This window comes from Anomaloglossus baeobatrachus, chromosome 2 (genome assembly GCF_048569485.1).
Source record: "Anomaloglossus baeobatrachus isolate aAnoBae1 chromosome 2, aAnoBae1.hap1, whole genome shotgun sequence".
Lineage (NCBI taxonomy): Eukaryota > Metazoa > Chordata > Amphibia > Anura > Aromobatidae > Anomaloglossus > Anomaloglossus baeobatrachus.
Window position 1 is genome coordinate 91,468,636 of NC_134354.1, and position 12,030 is coordinate 91,480,665.

The window sequence follows — 12,030 nt, forward strand, 5'->3', positions numbered from 1 at the left end:
ACCGCATCCAGGACTTGTGCACGGAATGGGAAACCGGCAATCCAAGTAAGTAAAGGAAGGAACTCCAGCAGCAAAGTCCAAGGATAATAAAACCAAATTCTTTATTGATTCATATTAAAAATTACATAAAAATATCCAGACAGGGTCCTATGCAAACAGAGGACGCGTTTCGAACTGGATGGTTCTTAGTCAGTCTCTGAGGAATGAATGAAAACTGGACTGATTCAAATAAGCTGAGAACCCAGTGAGGACAAGGTGGGTGGAGAGTAAGCACCAGGAGGAAAAGGAGGGGTAGAGAAAGAGAAAAGAAAAAAAAACCCGAGAAAAAAAAAAAAGAAAGAGAAACACCAGATTTCATACATATATATTCAATAAATAAAATACAAATCACTCTTACGATTCATACCTAATGGAAATCTGGTACTCATGGTAAAAATCCAAAAAGTCTCTCTATGTAACAATAGTTCTTTCAAATTTCCCCCTCTTTTAGGCAATCTGACTTTTTCTAGTGCAACAACCTGCAGTGTATCCGTATTACCGGCATGTTTAGAAAAGAAATGTTGGGATGCTCCAGATAAGTTCCTAGTGGTTGCGGTGTGACTAGAATCATACACATGTTCCGATATCCTCCGTCTTAAAGGGCGGGTCGTGCTACTGATATATTGGAGACAACATTCCCTGCAAGAGATACAGTAAATTACATGGTCGGTGCCACAATTAATCATATCTTTGATTTTAAAAACTTTTCCATTAACACAAGAAGAAAATTCTTGCGCACCGATCATGAATTTACAAAGACTGCAGGATTTACTACCACATTTATATGAACCACATGTAGGGAGCCAATTTGAACCCCCACTAAGAGTAATATTTCTCCGAATTAAGATGGTATGATCGCTAGGGGACAATTGGTTGCCTAAGGATGCATTTTTCTTTGGCACAAACTTTACACCCTGGTCAAGAATTTTATGCAATGTCTCATCTGAAAAAAGGATAGGGAGAAATCTTTTAATCACACCTATCACCTGATGGTAATTTCTGCTGTATTTGGTAGAAAAAACCACTGCGGATTTCCTATCAAAGGCAGAAGGGTTTTTACTCCCTTTTGCTGGCATTTTGAGATATTGTTCTCTATCTTTGAGGATAACCTTATCCTTAGATTGATCCAAATGGGCTTGGGAGTAACCCCTTGCCCTGAATCTCTCATCAATAGTGGTGAATTCATCAGCCAAACCAACAGCAGTATTACAGCATCTCATAGCCCTGACATATTCACCCGACGGTATGTTACGTATTACATGACGGGGATGGCAACTTTTAGCATGTAATAATGAGTTGCCAGAACAAGATTTGCGATATAATTTACTCTCAATAACACCCGTGATGGGATTGCCATATAGGGACATGTCAAGGAAACTGATCTCCGCAATATGATACTGGTATGTAAATGAAAGGTGCACATAACCTTTCATTTACATACCAGTATCATATTGCGGAGATCAGTCTCATTATTACATGCTAAAAGTTGCCATCCCCGTCATGTAATACGTAACATACCATCGGGTGAATATGTCAGGGCTATGAGATGCTGTAATACTGCTGTTGGTTTGGCTGATGAATTCACCACTATTGATGAGAGATTCAGGGCAAGGGGTTACTCCCAAGCCCATTTGGATCAATCTAAGGATAAGGTTATCCTCAAAGATAGAGAACAATATCTCAAAATGCCAGCAAAAGGGAGTAAAAACCCTTCTGCCTTTGATAGGAAATCCGCAGTGGTTTTTTCTACCAAATACAGCAGAAATTACCATCAGGTGATAGGTGTGATTAAAAGATTTCTCCCTATCCTTTTTTCAGATGAGACATTGCATAAAATTCTTGACCAGGGTGTAAAGTTTGTGCCAAAGAAAAATGCATCCTTAGGCAACCAATTGTCCCCTAGCGATCATACCATCTTAATTCGGAAAAATATTACTCTTAGTGGGGGTTCAAATTGGCTCCCTACATGTGGTTCATATAAATGTGGTAGTAAATCCTGCAGTCTTTGTAAATTCATGATCGGTGCGCAAGAATTTTCTTCTTGTGTTAATGGAAAAGTTTTTAAAATCAAAGAAATTGTGGCACCGACCATGTAATTTACTGTATCTCTTGCAGGGAATGTTGTCTCCAATATATCGGTAGCACGACCCGCCCTTTAAGACGGAGGATATCGGAACATGTGTATGATTCTAGTCACACCGCAACCACTAGGAACTTATCTGGGGCATCCCAACATTTCTTTTCTAAACATGCCGGTAATACGGATACACTGCAGGTTGTTGCACTAGAAAAAGTCAGATTGCCTAAAAGAGGGGGAAATTTGAAAGAACTATTGTTACATAGAGAGACTTTTTGGATTTTTACCATGAGTACCAGATTTCCATTAGGTATGAATCGTAAGAGTGATTTGTATTTTATTTATTGAATATATATGTATGAAATCTGGTGTTTCTCTTTCTTTCTTTTTTTTTTTTCCTCGGGTTTTTTTTTCTTTTCTCTTTCTCTACCCCTCCTTTTCCTCCTGGTGCTTACTCTCCGCCCACCTTGTCCTCACTGGGTTCTCAGCTTATTTGAATCAGTCCAGTTTTCATTCATTCCCCAGAGACTGACTAAGAACCATCCGGTTCGAAACGCGTCCTCTGTTTGCATAGGACAATGTCTGGATATTTTTATGTAATTTTTAATATGAATCAATAAAGAATTTGGTTTTATTATCCTTGGACTTTGCTGCTGGAGTTCCTTCCTTTACTTACTGAAAAAAAATCAGGGTATGAGTGTTGTTCTAGATTTGACTCATGGACTAAAAGGACAAAATGTCACATGTGACAACTTTTTTACATCCTATCAACTAGGCCAGATGTTGAAGAAAAAACAACTTACCATGCTGGGTACTATGAGAAAAAACAAACCTGAACTACTGCAAGGTATCCTTAGCAAGAGAGAGGTGTACAGTTCTACTTTTTATTTTTCTGGAAAAACAACTGTTGTTTCTTATGTTCCAAAAAAAACCAAACAGGTAATTCTAATGAGCACAATGCACCATAACAATGCCGTAAGTGATAGAGAAGACAGAAAGCCTAACATTACTTTGGATTATAATGCCACAAAGGGAGCAGTTGATACTTTAGACCAAGCAGTATCAACATATACATGCAAACGCAAAACCAAATCGGTGGCCAATGATTTTATTTTATAACATACTGGACGTTTCTGCATACAATGCATTTGTCTTATGGAGAGAAATCGACCCCGATTGGAACCGGAATAAGCTGCATAAAAGAAGATTATTTCTTGAGGAATTGGGAAAATCCCTGGTGAGGCCATATATTGAGAGCAGAAAAGTGACCCCCAAAAGTGATGGGGCAACAGCCATTGTAAAAAGTGTCCAGCATGCTCAAGAAAGAGACTCCACATCCACGGCCTCACCAGCACAGCTACCAGCAAAAAAAGGAAGAGATGTAGCTTCTGTCCATCTTCCTGTGACAATTAGACAAATCTGACATGTGCTGGATGTTCAAAATATCTGTGTAAAGGACATGTGTCTTATTATTGTGTTCAGTGTAAAAACGCATGTGTTGAGGTTAAAGAATTGAGTATCCAAAAATACTTAATTCAGCCATTTCATAGACCCAGTTATATAGTTCAGTAGATGTGAACCAACACACATATTTGTGAATGCTTTTGTTTCTTACCAACATGTATAAATGTATATTGCATATTCAGTGTATTTTCCTTAGACACAGCATATACTAGTGTGTATTATATATATATATATATATATATATATATATATATATATATATATATATATATATATATATATATATATATATATATATATATATATATATATATATATATATATATATATATATATAATTATACATATATATATATAATTATACATATATAGCTAGCTTGAAGATGGCTGCCATTTCCTGTCTACACCCGAGGTGATATACAAAAGAAATTCCTGGAGCCTGGACTGATCAATCCAAGGAGGATGTGCAGATCTCTCTACGTCATGAAGCCCTGCCCTGCGATACTTGATTGGACTAAAACTTTTGTTTACACCCCTTTACTGCTCGGTCTAGAGTTTTTTCAAATAATAAAGTTCACTTTTCACTTGGTCAGAGCCAGTCATGGAGATAGATGTAACTGACTTGCTGTCCAGTTATTTAGTCTCGAAGTGCACTCATGACATTTTAATTTGAAACAGCAGCCAGATACCGAGAGATCCTTTGAGTCTCATCATCATCATCGTCATTTTTAACCTTGACACGTGAACATGTTCAGTTTATTCTTTTTTCTTTCTAAAAAGGTTGAAGTTTTTATGATTTTTCATTTGTTGATTTATAAAATTTGTTTTCAAAAAGTTAAATTTCATGTTTTAGTAATAGTAATGTAAAGCTTCTTTATTATTTGTGTGCAGAATGTCAACAATCGAAGATAATTGTAAAAAGCCTATGTAACCTTTTTATGAAAAAAAAAAAAAAAAAATTAAGTTTGAATTTAAACTTTATTTGTTTATGATCAACCATGTTCACATACAGTATTTCAATGAAAAAAGTATTCAAATAAAACAATTAGAGTAGCTAAAAATCAAGAATTAATAGGTCGGGTCATATTGACCCGGGAACAGTACAAGTGTATAGCAAATGCTAACAGAACAGCAGGGTTAAGTAGATAACGGCGATGCAACACTTGTTGAAACGGTCAAGAAATCTTAAGGTATGTGCCCACGATCAGGACTCCTGATCTGCGGGTCCGTGAGTCTCCTCCGCAGGAGACCACAGCTGCTCGTGCCCACGATCAGGGTTTGGGGCGCCGCGGTCTCTCTCCTCTTCTGCAGTAAACAATTGACATGCTGCGGTCTGGTAAGACGCACTGCAGGTCAGTGTTTGCTGCGGAAAAAACAAGCACAGTGGACATGGTTTCTAGAAAGGGCACACACCCTTAGGAACAAAAAGGAAAAAGAACTTCAAGTGGCACTCACTATCTTAAACAAATATTCTTTATTTCTCAATCTTTAAAATCCATGCAGGAGAGCGCAGGGGGCATAGGACGACAGCCGTTTCGCTACACAATGAGCTTCAACAGGTCCCCACCTGTGAAGACCTGTTGAAGCTCATTGTAAAGCTAAATAGATGTCGTCTTAAAACTAGAACATTTTGGGCCAAAGTAGTATACTATTTTGATTAGTTTAGGATCCAAGAAGATGGAACATAGCACAGCAATGCAAAGAATGCCAAAATAATAGTGCTGCACCCAATACCGCACAAACTCTGCACTACCACTACAATTAAGGCAGTGTCACACGCTACAATATATCGGGTGATATGTCGTCGGGGTCACGGATTCCGTGACGCACATCCGGCATTGTTCGAGATATCGTAGCGTGCGACAGCGATGAATGACTGAACGAGCAAAAATACTCACCTTATCGTTGCTCGTTGACACGTCGTTCATTTTCATAAAGTCGTTCCTGCTTCAGCACGCCGGTGGTTCGTCGTTCCTGAGGCAGCACACATCGCTCCGTGTGACACCCCGGGAACGACGAACACCGCTTACCTGAGTCCCGCCGGCAATGCGGAAGGAAGGAGGTGGGCGGGATGTTACGTCCCGCTCATCTCCGCACCTCCGCTTCTATTGGGCGGCCGCTGTGTGACGTCGCTGTGACTCCGAAAGTCCCTCCCCCTTCAGGAAGAGGATGTTCGCCGCCCACAGCGACGTCGTTAAGGAGGTAAGTACGTGTGACGGGGGTAAACGACTTTGTGCGAAACGGGCAACAAATTGCCCGTGACACACAAACAACGGGGGTGGGTGCGAACGCTCATGCGATCGCCCGATATATCGTACGGTGTGACCCCGCCTTAACACAATGGAGTAGATATACAAAGCAAAGGCCAACAAATTCACTATACGTACTACACACTTTTTACACCTCCAGAGGTAGACTGGGACCCAAGGTGAGAAAACGTAAGGCACATGGGGGGGGGGGGGGGGGGAAATATTATGAAAGCAAAAAGCAAAGGAAACCTTCCACCAACCTAACTGGGGACAGATGAAAGGTGTTGTGAAATTAGATGAGCAACCACAGATTACTAACAAATAGTCCCTGCCTAGCAGGTAAAATCCCTAATTTGCAGGTCGGGAACTCTTTAGCTGAAGTCCACCTAGAATTATAGCCAGCAAAGAAGGCAAGTATAAGGCTATGTGCCCACGCTGCGGAAAATGCACGGATTTTGCCGCGGATTTCTTGCGGAAAAGCCGCGGATTTTCCAGAGATCTGCAGCACAGCTACTCCCCAGCCATTTCTATGACATTTGGGAAATGCTGTGCCCATGCTGCGGATTTTTCCACAGCGGAAATTGTGCGGAAAAATCTGCAGCATGTCAATTATTGTTGCGGATTTTCGTGCTGATTTTGCCTATTCAATTGAATTTAAAAATCGCAAAATCCGCATCAAAGCCGCGTCAAATCCGCACCTATGAAAAAGGTGCGGATTTCAGGGGAAAGCTGCGGATTTTGATGCAGAAAAATCCGCAGATACAGAGTCCCGTGGACACATAGCCTAAAGAAAAGTGTAAATAGCCTCACCCGGGATGTGATAGCACAGAGATAAATTAGACAAGTGAGAACACATGACTAGTAAGAGAAGAAAAGCAAAGATAAGAGAACCACCAGCAGCTGGACAGAGTTCGAACAGGCTGTGGCGTCACAGAAGAAAACCAACCACCCACCAAGAGGTCACCAGATTGAGTCCCAATCCAAGACATGACACCTAAGCCCCATCAGCACTGCCTTCTCTGCCCCCGCCTTTGGACAGTTAAGTAATTAATAGGAGGCGAGAGCTGCGGCTGGCCACTCATGTCCTGTTAATTATTTAACCATGTAAAAGGCGTAGACCGAATCCAGTACTGATTGCTATGACCACGAGCCCTGTGCCCAATCTGCACCAATTTCTTTGTCCCCCCATTCAGATGCTTAAGTAATGAAGTAAGCAGCCAGCCGCCAGCTCTCACCTTCTATTAATTACTTAATTATTACCTACAATAGCCCTCAGTCCAGTAGACCACTGTGCAACCAGCTCTGTCCCCACCTAATGTACCATCACCCATTCCCTATAGACTGTGAGCCCTCGCGGGCAGGGTCCTCTCTCCTCCTATACCAGTCTGTTTTGTACTGTTAATGATTGTTGTACGTATACCCTCTTTCACTGTAAAGCGCCATGGAATAAATGGCGCTATAATAATAAATAATAATAATAATAATAATAATAATTACTTAACTGTCCAAAGGTGGGGACAGAGACACATTCGCTGATTTGGGCACGCAAGCCCCGTGGCCAATCAACATAGTAACAATGTCACGTGAGCCCCAGGGATGCAAGTTCCAACACCACTGGAACCAGAGGCAAGTATAAGCTTTTTTAATTTTTATGGGGGCAATGGAGAATGACAAGGGGTTGTCCAAGTAGTGGACAACCCTTTTAATGCAGGTCAAAAAACATTCAGAATGGAAGCATTTGTGGTTAGATCTTATGAGGTATCAAAATACACTAAAATTGGCTAATCCCATCAACAGTAGGACACCCACACTAGCGTGTAACTTGGATGAGTGCAATGAGAGGGGGAAGGGGGAAGGTATTGGACCCACGATCCCATGAGGCAATGCAGATCTGCAATTTTTTTTTCTCAGCTGTATTCGGCTTGAGGAAAAAAAAAAGAAAAAAGAAAAAGAAAAAAATCACAGCATGGTGCGATTGGACGCGTAAATCGGACCAGACTTATCTATTCAAGTCTATGGGTGCGAGGAAAAAAAAAAAAAAAAATTGGAAGACACACTGACCATCCTAATGACATCAGTGTTCTATGGACACATTACCATTCTGTAGCAGAGGACACTATAAATTGTCCTGTATATTAAACAATAGCTGCAGAGTAAAAAAAAAAAAAAACAAAAAAAACAAAAAACACACACACACACACACACACACAACAGATTGAATACGGACAGCATACGGATGAAAAAGTGAGAAAAAAATTGTCCTACTTTTCTGAATGAAAATCGGAGTGATATTTTATGCACTAGAGGGCATAAGCTATACTGAGCAGAATTACTGTACACCGGGTATCACAAGCCTGAGCTGTCCAATTGCTGTACAGCTGAAAATTCCTGCATTACTTTATAGTCGCAGCACTTGCTGGGAGTTGTAGTCTTACCACAGCTGGAGGGCTATAAGTGCCACCTCTGCTGTAAATCACACCTTTATGTGATGGGCCTTTGCTTGTCTGGTCTTTACTGCTGCTTTCCTGACTGTTGTCCTTTAAGGCTTGTTGGCGGACCGGTGCACAATCTCATCATTAGATGTGTCCGGATCCAGGAATAAAACAGACTCGAGACAGCTGATCTATGGAAATCCAGCCTTGGTAAATATGTGTATTCTACCTCACAAATACCATTGTGGAGCACTTTCCTATGGTAGCTTCTGTGTGCAGTTCCTCATTTATTACTCTTGAAAATGTATAAATAAATGAATGGATGTTACTGCTCACTAGACTTTCTGCAAATCAATTTGCAGAACCTAGTCCATCAGCCATGTCGGTAATCTGTGGCTGTTAGACAGGGGGGCACTGAAAACCACCTCTTATAAGATGGCATCTATGTCTTTTTTTTGATTAGCTGGCCTGGCCTGACGTTAAACATGCTTTACGTGTCATGTCAGGCTGGCTAATCAAAATACGAGCCAGGTAAGAGGCAGTTCACTGGACTCCTATCAAGCAACCACAAAATACTGAGGTGGCCGATGGACCATGTTCTGCCAATCGATTGGCACCAATTCTACTGTTCACCCTCATCAGCACGTGTAAGGTAATTTTATATTGTGTAGCGGAATGCCATATATACAAGGACAATGGTAACAACCAGATATCAATTTATTCATGGATTTCTACTAGAAATAACAAAAATGAACCACACAATTCAGAGCCATAAACATGCTCCAGAATTGATGCTTAACGACGGACACAGGTAGTTGTTAACATTTCTAGAGAGGTGACAGGTTCCCTTTAAGCTGCTGTTTAAAGGCAAAACACATTTTCCAAAGCGAGGAATCAGACTCCGTACCAGACGCGGGTGGTCTATTCTCCAGAACAATAACTAAACAAGTGTTGGCTTCTCAAATATGTCAACTGATCTATTAACCGGTCAAGGAAGATCACAATCACATAATTAAACCTGCAGAATGGGGAATTAACAGAGAAAGAAAAAGAAGATGACGGATAATGTTCTCTAAAGGATATAAATCCAAAAAACAGCTGTTTTGTTAGAAGCTTTGTGTCATTTTACCCAATAAACCCCGTGCAGGCCAGATCACCTATGTCACAATATGTGGAAAAAACCTCCAAAATCCATGTTTCTCCATAGGAGTTTCAGGACATACAAGATATACATACACACACACACACACACCCCCAAAAGTTTGGACACGCCTTCTCATTCAAAGAGCTTTCTTTATTTTCATGACTCTGAAAATTGTAGATTCCAATTGAACGCATCAAAACTATGAACACATGTGGAAAGAAATACTTCACAAAAAAGTGTGAAACAACTGATAATATGTCTTATATTCTAGGTTCTTCAAAGTAGCCACCTTTTGCTTTGATTACTGCTTTGCACACTCTTGGCATTGTCTTGATGAGCTTCAAGAGGTAGTCACCGGAAATGGTTTTCCAACAGTCTTGAAGGAGTTCCCCGAGATGCCTAGCACTTGTTGGCCCTTTTGCCTTCACTCTGCGGTCCAGCTCACCCAAACCATCTCGATTGGGTTCAGGCCTGGAGGTCATTGTTCTGTTGAAAAATAAAAGATGGTCCAACTAAATGCAAACCGGATGGAATAGCATGCCGCTGCAAGATGCTGTGGTAGCCATGCTGGTTCAGTATGCCTTCAATTTTGAATAAATCCCCAACAGTGTCACCAGCAAAGCACCCCCGCACCATCACACCTCCTCCTCCATGCTTCACGGTGGGAACCAGGCATGTAGAGTCCATCTGTTCACTTTTTCTGCGTTGCACAAAGACACAGTGGTTGGATCCAAAGATCTCAAATTTGGACTCATCAGACCAAATCACAGATTTCCACTGGTCTAATGTTCATTCCTTGTGTTCTTTAGCCCAAACAAGTATCTTCTGCTTGTTGCCTGTCCTTAGCAGTGGTTTCCTAGCAGCTATTTTACCATGAAGGCCTGCTGCACAAAGCCTCCTCTTAACAGTTGTTCTAGAGATATGTCTGCTGCTAGAACTCTGTGTAGCATTGACCTGGTCCCTAATCTGAGCTGCTGTTAACCTGCGATTTCTGAGGCTGGTGACTCGGATAAACTTATCCTCCGCAGCAAAGGCGACTCTTGGTCTTCCTTTCCTGGGGCGATCCTCACGTGAGCCAGTTTCTTTGTAGCGATTGATGGTTTTTGCCACTGCACTTGGGGACACTTTCAAAGTTTTCCAAAATTTTTCGGACTAACTGACCTTCATTTCTTAAAGTAATGATGGCCACTCATTTTTCTTTACTTAGAATTTGTATTATGGCAAGAAAAAAGCAGCCAACAGTCTATTCAGTAGGACTATCAGCTGTGTATCCACCAGACTTCTGCACAACACAACTGAATGCCAAGAGTTTGCAAAGCAGTAATCAAAGCAAAAGGTGGCTACTTTGAAGAACCTAGAATATAAGACATATTTTCAGTTGTTTCACACTTTTTTGTTAAGTATTTCATTCCACGTGTGTTAATTCATAGTTTTGATGCCTTCAATGTGAATCTACAATTTTCAGACACATGAAAATAAAGAAAACTCTTTGAATGAGAAGGTGTCTCCAAACATTTGGTCTGTACAGTATGTATTATACTAAACATATACTAATATATATACTAATATATATATATATATATATATATATATATATATATATATATATATACATATATATATATATACATATATATAAAAGATTCACCATAAAGTGGCTGCTGCCTTCCCAGCCTCAGCTTTTATACCTCCTGATAGGTGCAAGGTATTATGGGGCAGCCCGACAGAGGTCATCTGATGCTACTAGGGCTGACGTAATTTCCTGCATTGGGTAGAACAGTTGCTTCCACATTCCAAATTGTTTGAATTTGACAAGTTCAGTAACTTACTAAAAATTCAACGTGAATTCAATTTGCATCAAATTTATTCAGACATATCTCCCCTGGACCGGTTTCTGATACGGGGACACAATATGGAGAAATTGTTTCCAACACTCTTTGCATATCGGAGCTTTGTGTGATGGTCTGTACAGACAGACTGTTATATATGGAGGTCTGTCTGTGGAAATCGTAAAAGTTTGTCCATGATGTAATCTCAGGCGATATCTTAAGCCAAGATTTTCCAGCGTCTTCAGGTAATTACCATGTGTTGTAATGGTGACTGACAAAAAAAAAAAAACACAACTCAGTGTACATCTACATTTTCACACTACTACACAGTGTATGTACACGGCTCAAAAAAATAAAAAGGGAACATAAATCCCACATCGGATCTCACAAAAGATAAAATTGAAAAATGTTTACTGATCCAAATGAAAAAAGAAGAAATATGACAAATCAAGGGTCAATGGAAAAGCAGGGTTGGATTCCAAATCACCCTAAAAATAAGAGTAAAAAACGTAATATATAAAACACAACTAGAAAAATACATTTAACTGGGTAAAAAGTCAAGTCTGCCCAGCAACAGACTGCAGGGTCAGAGACCATTAAGGCTACGTGCATGTGCTGAGTATTTGCTGCAGAAATTTTAAGCATCAAATCTGCACCTTCTGGCAAAAAAAAACAAAAAACAAAAAAAAAACAACAAAAAAAAACCGCACCAAAAATGTATGTGCATTTGGTGAGTTTTTGTGCCATGCATTTTTTTTTTTTTTAGTGAAGTCAATGGTTGTAAGGGTAAAAACAA

General features: G+C 40.2%; 1 protein-coding gene across 1 annotated transcript in view; it reads right to left on the reverse strand.

Annotated features, from left to right (window-relative positions):
- The window catches only part of PIR (pirin), an 85,392-nt gene that overhangs the window by 45,204 nt on the left and 28,158 nt on the right, over positions 1-12,030 (reverse strand). The gene's annotated exons all lie outside the window — the stretch shown is intronic.